Source organism: Psammomys obesus, unplaced genomic scaffold (genome assembly GCF_907164565.1).
Source record: "Psammomys obesus unplaced genomic scaffold, mPsaObe1.curated_primary_1811, whole genome shotgun sequence".
NCBI lineage: Eukaryota > Metazoa > Chordata > Mammalia > Rodentia > Muridae > Psammomys > Psammomys obesus.
This window is the reverse complement of record NW_026596046.1, coordinates 17,656,820-17,667,834: the sequence shown is the minus strand read 5'-3', so window position 1 is coordinate 17,667,834 and position 11,015 is coordinate 17,656,820. Positions and strand designations below refer to the sequence as shown.

General features: G+C 50.2%; 1 long non-coding RNA gene across 1 annotated transcript in view; it reads right to left on the bottom strand.

Annotated features, from left to right (window-relative positions):
• Positions 1–7,253, bottom strand: part of LOC129688692 (uncharacterized) — an 18,226-nt gene extending 10,973 nt beyond the window's left edge. Inside the window, exon 1 of the long non-coding RNA XR_008721976.1 lies at positions 6,854–7,253. This is a non-coding gene — a long non-coding RNA (uncharacterized LOC129688692). The remainder of the gene's footprint in view (positions 1–6,853) is intronic.
• Positions 7,254–11,015: the final 3,762 nt, after the last annotated feature.

The window sequence follows — 11,015 nt, the reverse complement described above, 5'->3', positions numbered from 1 at the left end:
ACACACACACACACACACACACACACACACACACACACACACACACACTATACACATAAATAGACATAAATGTTAGTATGTATTTAAATACAATGGGGTACCAGAAGTTGCAGGCTCGTAAGGATGACCTTCTCCCTTTCTTTACCTTCCCATAGCACGTGGGAGTGAAATAACACTCTCAGAGATGATGGCTGCTCTCCTAACCAGCAGGGTTTTAGGTTGCCAAACTGGCAGACAGAAGGGAGGCCTGGCATTCTTTGCTCAAGAAAACAAGAGTGAGAGCTAAAAAGACAGCTCAGAGATTAAGAGTGCTTTTTGCTCCTCCAAAGACCCAAATCTAGATCTGCAGACTCTTGTTGTGCAGCTTACAACACTTGTAATTCTATTTCCGGGAGACCTGAAACCCCCTTCTGGGCTGTGCAGGTACCTGCACACACATGGCATATATACACACACCACACCCTGCCCCACAGAACACACAAGTCTTAGAAAAAACAAAACAAAACAAAACAAAACAAAACAAAAACATTGGACAGAGGACACAGACCCTATACTTCCCCTATAGCACTGTGTCCCACTTCTAGGAACAGAAAGCAAGACCCACATTCACTCTGAGCAGCCAGTCTCTCGCAATTGGAGCTGGTGGAGTCGGGCTACCCTGGTTTATTTTATTTTGTTTTATTTTATTTATTTGAGATAGGGTTTCTGTTTGTCTCTGGCTGTCCTAGCACCACCATGATTTTTATAAGCTGAAGCATAACAAGGCTTTGGCTGCAGACAACATCAAGGTAAGTCTGGAGTAGGTGAGATGTTTCCCACCTCTCTAATTCCTTCCTGGGGTTCTTGGGGGCCTAGCACCCAGCTCTCCCATCTGTGTTACTCAGCCATGTTGCCTGCCTGAATCAGGAGATGCTGCAGAGACATCTCAAAGCCCAAACAACCCCCATGCTGCTTCCCAAGACCCAGCAGATTCCTTGTGAGACAAGGACCTTATGAGAACTGAGATACTTCCCAAGAGCTACAGCGTCTGTGACATAACCTCACGCAATCCTTGATATGACATTTGGCTAAGAAAAGGGTAGACCCTGGACTATATTTACTCCTCTGAGCCAGGTCTCAGAGATCAGCCCAGAACCTGGCACACAGTGGAGGTGCCCGGTAAATGCTTGTGCCACCATCACCATGACTCATTATGCTCTCCATTCCCCGTCTCTCAGGCTCCAGTGAGGAGACGCTTTTCAGATGATCTCAGAGTGTGGAAGCTAAAACACTCTTAACCCAAACCAGGCTTCCCGGTAAGAAACTGAATATTCTGAAAGGGGCCAAGGCTGGTGGCAAGGCTGGCCCACAGCCTGGGGTCTTCCAAGGGGAAAAGGCTGAGAAGGTCTCTACTCTCTGACAGCAGGATGAGCCTAGCACCTCTCCTGGAAAAAAAAATCTCTCTGGAGACCAGAGGCCTGGCAGGGAGCCAAAGCAGGAGCCTCTCCAAGAAAATGCTGGCTTTGAGCCAAGGAGCATCCCAGAAGCTCTAGCTTGTACATTGGCTGAGGTTGAGGGGAGGAGGGGCAGCCAGGAGATGGGCAGCCCCAGCCATCTTCCAAAGGAACCTAGCCAAAAGGGAGTTTAACACAAACCTAGGACACACAGCTGTCTTTCCTTGTTTAGTGGTTTCTGTGTATCTGGGAAAGTATGAAGTCACCACTGCCAGGTGTGAGTTCCACTTTTGGAACAACGATTCTGTCAGCTCCAGCTCTGCCCACACAAACCTACTGCTGACTCTTTACCTAAAGGTTCTTCCAGGGTTACTGTCACCCTAAATGCTGAAAACCACAATATTGCCTGTAGATTCAGGCCACAATTTCCACCTTCAGGGACTGAGGGGCAATCCCCACCTAACAGGCTCTTCTAGGCCTGAGCTATCTAGTTTTCCCACTACGCTCTATGCATAGACCTCAGTGATTAGACACCTCCTGGGTGAGACCAGAACAATCAGTTATAAGTGTCAGGTCTATAAGCGGGCTCCATTCTCTGGTTTAGACCAGCCATTTCCAGCAGAAATGTGAGGGGGAGTTCCCCATGTAATCTTAAATGTTATAGAAGCCTCACCCCAAAGACAGAAGAAACTGGCCACTTTAATGATATATTTTATTTAGTCCAATATTATTTAAATGTGCCATACTGCCCACATTTGTGAGCCTAGCCACCTATGTCTATTGGGTATCACACTGGACAGAATAGTACAGCTCTTGACTCCAACAGCAGGTCCCCATTTTCAGACGAGGCTATGTATGGCCAAAGAATCTATGGAGAGGGCACAACGGTAGAAATCAAAGCCCCAGACTCCATCCTTACAGATGGGCCCATCAGCCTTCTTTCAACCTCCAGATGCATAACCATGGACTATTAGGTAGATGACTGTATGATCAATCAAGTTTAGAGAGACTGCAGCATAAACCTATTTGAAAGAGGCAACCCAGAAAAGACTAGAAATGGATCTTGGCACTTGGCATCACAAAGCTGGGAAACAAAGACAACAGAAAGGAACTGGACGGAGGTTCTGGGAGACCTCTGTGTCAGACCCAAGTCCTGGTGAGGCCCTCTGTCTATGCCATCCTGCTCAGAGCCATCTGGCTCCCAGGATGTGTCAATACCGGTGCTCCAGCACAGGGTCCGCTGAATTTTCCACCACGTCTCCTTGGAAGAACTACCCACAAAAGCTCCTCTCTGCTTTGGAAGGCGAGAACAAGTCGTGCATTTACCCACCGCCTCTAGTCTTCTTACTCTGAGTCGCCATGCCAACACACAGTCATAATTACCAACGAAAGCGTCAATAGTGGCAGCATTGACAAAGACACTATATCAGGGCTTGTGAGCTAAGCAAGGTCAGGCTCTTCACAGCTCCCTAGCTTCCTGCCTACTTCCTTTATTCCACTCAGATCCATCTCTTTCCTTCATTCTTTCTCTCCCACCCAGATGGTCTGATTTTATTTTCTCTGCAGAGAAAGGAACTACAGCTTAGTGTGTAAAACACTTTTATAGCAATTAGAAGACAGGTTCTTCTTTGAGCTCTGATTTTAACTTGTGGGAAAAAGTCACTTTAACATCCAGGCCTCAGGGTTCCCCCCCCCCACCCCCGTGAATGGAGAGAACATTTCTGGACACTGCCTATTCAATAAGGGGGTGCCTGCATTTAATTTGCCTTCTAAATTCAGAGGCTGATTAAGTGTCATGTAGTCATCTCTGAAATCGTCTTTATGATCAACAACAGGAGTACCAGAAGCTCAGAGAAACAAAAGAAGGTTCAGATCAGAGAGGGAGTTAGTGCTAATGCCTGGGAACAGCGGGGCTTGCATCTTCAGGAGCAGCTGAATGGTGGCCTCTATCAGATTATGAAAAGATGAGTGGGATGGATGAGAACTATCAGGCTAAGTGACAAGCATCCTGAGGCCCCCAGCGAGAAACAGGACATGCACCCATTTAAAATGAGAGGTCAGAAAAGGAAGGCAGACAGCCGTCACTGGAGCCCTACACAAGAGCGCCCCAATTTCAGAACACCCAGTGCACCAACATCTGAACTTACAAAGGAGATAAATTGGAGGCTGATGATTAGCATCACAAAATGATTATTCCCTTTGTAAAAGGCTTCACTGCAGGACTGCTTTAAATAGTGCATTTAAACCATGATCTGATTTGCTAAATTCGATTTATACACATCGACTGCCTAAGCTGGCGTGCTGCTGTATTTACATGTCTTCCCTTGGCACAGAGGAGGGGAGAAGCCAGCCATTATTTGGGGCCTTTAATCCTTGCAGACAGTAACTAATCTGGGGAGCTGAACCCTGTTTTTCTTCTGCAGCTGGGGCTTTAGCTGCAAACTGGCCCCAGTTCTGCTGTTTTGCCCATGGAGACCTTGCTGGAAGATGTCAGGACAGGGGTCAGATCGGCTGGAGCCTTCCTGGACATAGGGGTTCCCTACGAAGAATACTCATCCCCACATTCAGGGGTGACACTTTTTGGTACAGATTTCTGTTATTGGACTATTTCCTATAGTCATGAAGCTGAGGATTCAAATCCCACCTTTAGCGTCCACTGACATTTCCGAGGCTGAGTCACAGCTGGTCAGTGAGGGTATTTAAGCCACAAGGACCAAACCAGTGAAGGAACAGGAAAGAAACTGGCTCTCCACTAAAGAAGACAAAAGATCCCCTGGCTCAATGGGGGAAGCAGTCCTTGCCTCACCTAAAGGGATCTGTAGGCCTCGCTGACAAGGCCTGCTGAAAGACAAATGATCCTCTTCTGTGAGGTCTAGCACTTGTGACAGTACAGCTAGGATTCAGGCCCATGCTACAGGGGAAAGGCTCTGGTCCTCTGGCCCGCTCACACCATTTGCTGGGGCAGGGGAGCATCAGGAGGCTCAATTACTAGGTAGGTTGAAAAAGAACAAAGTGCCCCCAAGTCAGTGTGTTCTACCCGCTTTCATCTCAGCACTAGGTTTCAGCTTTAGGTCTTGTTTACCACATGTTTACAGATTCCTCAACCAGAGGAAAGTAGCAGACAGCTACTTCCCAGGTCGGAAGAATTCATAGTGAGGATGAGAGGTCTATAGGCCACAAGTAAATTACCTCTGAGAATGGGGGCTGGACTGGGAGTCAGAATCCTGGGTCCTAGCCCTTGTTTCACTAATTTAATGGCTTAAGGAAAATCAAGTTTGGGGGCTCATGTGACATATATACACAACCTACACAATCACCAAGCTTTAATATATATATATATATATATATTTTTTTTTTTTTTTTTCTGGCACTGGGTATTGAACCACTAGGCAAGAGCTCTCTATCATTGAGCTACCTCCAGCCCATCAAGCTCTAAATAGTATACAAACCGTATATCAGAAAGGTGTCTCTCACAAACCCTGACTTTTGAGCAAGGTTATAAAGTCATCCTGTTTTCTTTGTCTCGGCTGCCAGGAAGCTCAGAGCAACTGCAATAGTCCATCAGAAATTCTATTCTAAACCAGGGCCCTGGGGTAGACACGGTGGAGTGACGAGAGAGCCCTCAAGTGTGAGGTAAGGCTTGGGTAAGAAGGGGGTGTGGATTAGGGGGTGCTGGTGCTTACTGGAAAGGAGAAGAGACAAGGTAAATCTTTGTGTTCCTGTTTATGTGCGTGCTCTTGCAGAGGCTTAAATAAAAAAACCAAGGCCTCAGGGTTCAAAGAAGTTGCTTAAGGGAGTCATCACCCTACCTATTTAAGGAGGTCCAAGTTCATGTGAAGCACTTGGGCCTGGCACAAGGCAGAATTCAACGAACGTAAACTGGTTACTGAAGTTTCTTGGGTGAGGGCACACAAACACACACGTGTAAGGGCCTGCTTTAGGGCGTTGTGGCTTAAAAAGGCAGGCAGACCGATGATTGACGGAATAGGGCCACAGGAGAAAGAAAAGCAGTTGTGACTCTTGGGCTGAGGTCTGGAGAGGGCAAGTCCAAAGATGCTGTCCCCATGGCTCCCATCCCACCGTCTTCATCCTCAAACTGACTCAGCCCAGCCTGAGCAGTGAGAATGGGGTCTCTGGGTCACCCTCAGCCCCAACCACTGTTTCACAGGTTTCACATTGGGACCCTGGACTCTCTTTGCCTTAGGGTCGCTTTGCCAGGGGTTGAGATCATGGAGAGGTCACCTCCTTCCTGTACCAGAGTTTGAAGGAAACTCTGGTACAGGTGCTGGCCACACAGGTTAACACTGCTTGGAAACAAGAAGAGCGCGCGGGTCCAAACCCCCCCCCCCCCACACACACACACACTTCAAAGCCCCAAAACCCCACTGTCAGTGTTGGTCAGCTGGACCTGCACTCCAGCTTGGCTGAGATGGCCCATAGGCCAAGGTCCCGACCAGGGGGGCCCAGCAGCGCCGTGTTTTCCCCGCAATGGCCAGGAAAGGCACCGTGGCCTCGGGGACAGGGAATCCCGGGGCGCCGGAGGAGGCTCCTGGAGCCCGGAATACGCGGAGAAGGCCCGAGGCCGGCGACTGCCGGGACCCCCCAGGCCCGGGGCGCGCCCTCCGGGAATGCGCTCTCCTCCGGGGATGCGCTGTCCTCCACGGGGATGCTCGGCCCGGGGCGGGCGGCACGAGGAGGAGCTCGGCGGAGCCCGCGGCGCCGCGACCGACCGCGTGCCCACGCAGCCATCTTGCCGCCGCTCGGTCGCTCTCAAAATGGCCTCCCGGCCCCGCGGCCGGCCCCGCCGGAGCCTCGGCTCGGCCCAGGGGACGCGGCCGGCTCCCCCGGCTCCTCTCCCGGGCCCGGGGGGCGGGGAGGGGGGGGAGTCTTCCCCGTAGGCCCTGGCCCTGGGCGCCCGGCACCTCCGCGGGCCGGGGACGAGCTGGGAGTCGAGGTGCGATGTGGCCCAGTCCGTCTCTGCTCGAGCTCTCCGGGCACCGAGGCTGAGCGCGCCGGGGGGGCCCGGAGCCCCGCTGGGGGGCGGCCTAGCCTGCCCTCCCTCGCCCCGCGAGCGAGCGCCTTTACCAGCCCAGGCTCTGGCCACCGCTGGCTCGGACCCAGGCTCGGGCCGGACGTGCCCGAGAAGCCACCTCGAGAGGCCAGGATCCTTCCACGGTGCCAGGGCACTCGGCAGCCCGCCCGCCCGCTCGGCGGGATCGGTTACCGAGCACCGGCCTGGCAGGTGTACCGTTAAAGCCATCGCACGCTCGGAAACCAACGACGGGGTGACCCCGTGACATCGGATTCTGGCCGCTCTCAGGGAACTCTGGTAGACACACAGTCGCCTTTCCGGCGCTCCTGGTGCCGTTTTTTTTTTTGGAGGCTCCCCTTGTCCTCTTTCCCCGGCTGCGGCCACTCACCTCTCCCGTAGCGGTGGGGCTCCCTCGTCAGTGCTGGGGGCGAGGAGCTGCCGTGGAAGGGGGCGCAGAGCCAGGCAGGAAGACAGGAGTCTGGAGCACCAGCCGGTGAGCAACTGTAACACAGAGAGAAGACGTCGGGCCTCCCTAGACGTGTGTGCGGCTCATCAGAAACCTCAGGGTCCCACACTGGCCTGGAGGTGAGCTAAACGGGGACCACAGCCTGCGGGAAAATGCTGGGTGCTCCGGGCTCCAAACACGCCCTCCCAGAGACATCGGGTGGGGTACTGCTGTGAAGGAGAGCGGATTCTGTCTGGTACCCATGGTTGGTAATGGACGGGACACCTGGATGCGCGGCAGAAAGCCTGAGCTAGACCTACGCAAGGCACAACTGTGTTTTTTTTTTTTTTTTTTTTTTTTTTTTTTTGTTTTTTTTCGGTGTCACAACTAGTGAGACTTCGACCTGGGGAGGTTCTCTCTGAAGAGCCAGCTCCTAACACCGCCCTCCTTGGAGGTGCCGCCTCGGATTTGGCTTTCACCACCGGCTTTCTTTGCTAGAGTAGCCAAAGCCCATCTGCCGACTTAAATGTCTCCAGACAGTTTAGATGCCCCCCTAGTTAGTCATCCAAGCTCAGAATTTACACCTGTCTCTCCCTGATCTCCTGGCCCTTGCGACGCAGCAGATATGGTACTGTGGGTCCTTTGGTGACACTTTGTGCATCTACTGGGGCTTTCCTTCTGCCTTCAGCAGTGGGAATTTTGAAGTTCAGACCCAGATGTTCGTGTACGTGCCCCTGCCATTTGAGCTACTACTTGATCATTGCCCATTGTGTGCTGGGCACTTTATTTGTATTTTTTTTATATAAATTCACATGACCCCTGGAGGTACAGGTCCTATGGTTCCCATTTTAGCCAGAAAGGTGAAGGTCACACCTAAGGATACACAGAGGGTGGGAAAGGGTAACCCCCTCCCCCCACAAGAGAACCCTGCATCACAGCAGAGCACTCCTAGCAGCTCAGCCTTTCTAAAACTCTGTGTGTGTGTGTGTGTGTGTGTGTGTGTGTGTGTGTGTGTGTGTGTGTGTGTTTAACCTGGCGAACCTGTATCTCTAACTCTACAAGTTCAAAGAAAGAGCCACACAAACAAGCCAGTCCTTCCTTCCCCATAAGCAGAGGATTCCGCAGTGGTCCCCTCCCCGCAAGGCTCCACCCTTCCTTAGTGTAAGTGCAAAACCTTGAGGGAGCCCGGAGAAGCCCCACTACAGCCAACAATCCGCTCACAGCCAACACGATATTATCAGGATAACCCGAGCAGAATAATATGAGATGCATTAGTATAAGGGCTTCATATTTTTGCACACAACCTCAAGGAGACCCGAGCAGATAGAGGAGCTAAAAGAAGCATTCATGGAAATGCCCCTCTCTTTTCCCTTTATATTCAGCCAAGAAGCTCTCCCAAGTTCCATTTGAGAGCTGCTTTTTTTTTTTAAATGATGATATTAATGTGGGTTGTTTTTTTTTGTTTTGTTTTGTTTTTTTTTTTCAATGAAACCTTTGTAAGAAAAAGTATATCCATTGGAACTGGGGTGAAACAAATACATTTAAAAAGGTTTTTAAAAAGGCTTTCTTAGATGAAGGGTAAGGGACATGGCTCTCAGTGTAGGCTATCTGGGACAGCAAAGATTGGGCAGCTGTAGGGTGAGGTGAGGTGAGTGGGAACAAGACTAGATCCAGACTATATTTGAGAGAAATCCAGTAATAACAAGGGACAAGGGATGAAGTCCTTTACAAAACAGTTTCAGGGAGACACAGCAACACCAGTCTGCCCTGGCGAGCGGACCTGGTTCCCAAACTTCCATCCAACTTGCGATCCAACTATACCCTAACCAGAGGGAGAAGGTCTGAGAAACGCCACCCTATATATTTCTAAAATACATAAAGACTAGGAGCTTGCCCTAAGCCAGAGAGAAGCAATTCTGCTCACAGTACCCCCTAATTCATGGGGGTCACAGAAACTAGGTTGCAAGCTGGGGTGGGGGTGGTGAGGCTGACCAGTGAGGGGGCTCCGATGCCTGCACAGATGGAGGCTGAAGGGTCTAATTAGCACAAAGCCTGCACCTTCCATTAATAGCTCACCACGAACTCCTGGATGCCGCTGAAGGCAGTCAAGTTAGAAAGTGTGAGGCTCACCTGTCCCCAGCTCATTAACAGACCTAGGGTGAGAATAGGGCTCTCTTGTGGGAGGACCAGTCCAAACCAGGCCCCCAACTCCATCTAATTACAGGGTTGACTTCTGAGTCCATCCGAGGGGGGGAGGGATTAACCCAAGTCTGATATACTTGGACATACGTTCGGCCAGGCCCCCAAGGACAGTGTGCTCCCTCCAGACTCGAAATAAATTCTTTCTTTAAGTGCTGGCATACATTCCATTTATACGAAACCCTAGATAGGTAAAACTGACAGAGACCTCAAAAGGGGGGAGGGGAGCAGGCAGACTGGAAAGAAGCAGGAGAGAAGTTTCTAGAAAGGGGGAACTGCTATCTTGGGTGTAAATGCATTTGTCAGAATTCATAGAACCGTCCACCTATAATCTATTTCCAGATGAAAATCACGCCTCTAGGAACACTCTGTGTGTGTGTGTGTGTGTGTGTGTGTGTGTGTGTGTGTGTGTTCGCGTGCCCTTGTGCGGCTCCATCGCATATCCACCCAAAGAGCTTGCAGTCTGGTTGATGTGCAGGTTCACACCCTTTTTCAAGGGTCACAGTGGAGAAAGGGGGCAGAGCAGATGGGGAAACAGGGCCGAGCACATCTCACAAACACGAGGCCTCGGCTGGCCAAGTGGGGAGGCGGAATGTCTGAATTGAATCAATTAGCTGCAGAAAACTTCAGAAAAGAAGTAAGGCCCTTCATAAAAACAAAGCCCACTCCTTAATCCCCAAAGGCAATCCTTTCCCCCATTCCCATGGCCACTCCTCAGTAAACAAAGAAATGCCCCCCTCCACATCCACACCTCAATATTCATTATGAGCTGACGTCGGAGGCTGCATTCCAGCCTCCCAGAGTGCCCTAATGACTGGAAACCCAATGGCAGATGACTGAGGGCTTTTCCTCTCCTCTCCACAGCTCTGCCCTTCCCATGGCAGTCTGTTCTTTCTTTTCTCCTTCTCTTTCTTCTTTTCTTCAAATTAGTGAATAAGTAAACCCCTAGCAAGCAAATCAAAGCAAAGACATCACTAACTCTACTTTGTTCATTTATTTTGACAAGTGCAGTTTAATTTTAATTATTTATGATAATACTTCATAGTAGACAGTAAATGTGCCGGGGTATATTTGGTAACATTAATGAAGTCTGCCTAATAGGGACCTTCACTCCAGCACCCTGCCTGGAGAGCTGCCTGCTGCAGAAGCAGGGTGAGACCACTGGTCTGTAGTGGGGTTTGCATTTTTTTTTGTGGGGGTGGGGAGAGGAGAACTTAATGGGTTTGAGGATTAGCCAAAGGAAAATTAACCCAATTCTAGAGAAGAGGCAAATAGTAAGCCCGTAATCATGTGTCAGTGTGGATTGTGTGTATTTAAACACCGAGAACACACGCTTGGTGATAAGGAGGCCCAGGCGTGCACACACACCACATGCATATTTACACACGAATCTCCAGTGTGCAGATCAACAGAGGCCCAGAGAAATTAGGCTCTGGGCAATTAAAAATAGAAATAAAAATAGAGAACGGAGCAGATAGAGTTCTCTCTATCTCCAAAGTACCTTTCTCCTACTTATCATACACTTCAAGTGGGCAAACACAGGGCAGAATTTGGAAGCTGGGGGAGGAACTTGTTCAGCTGGTCATCACACTGGAATGTTCCCTTCCACACACAATGGAGATGGTATACAGGTCTTTGTGGATGCCATGTCCCTTTAAATGGGGCTGGACTGGGGATGTAGCTCAGAGATAGAGCCCTTGCCTAGCACTCAGGGGTTCCAGCCACAGCAAAAACCCAAACTAAACCAAAACAACCACAGAACCACAAACATAATAGGGCTGGCCCTTTACCTCCCCATATATGGGCAGGCTTCTGCATGGCAACAAAGGATGGACACATGCACACATAAGAATGGGTATATTAAACACCACTTGCTGCAAATGCATAGGTATCTGAGACATTGAGG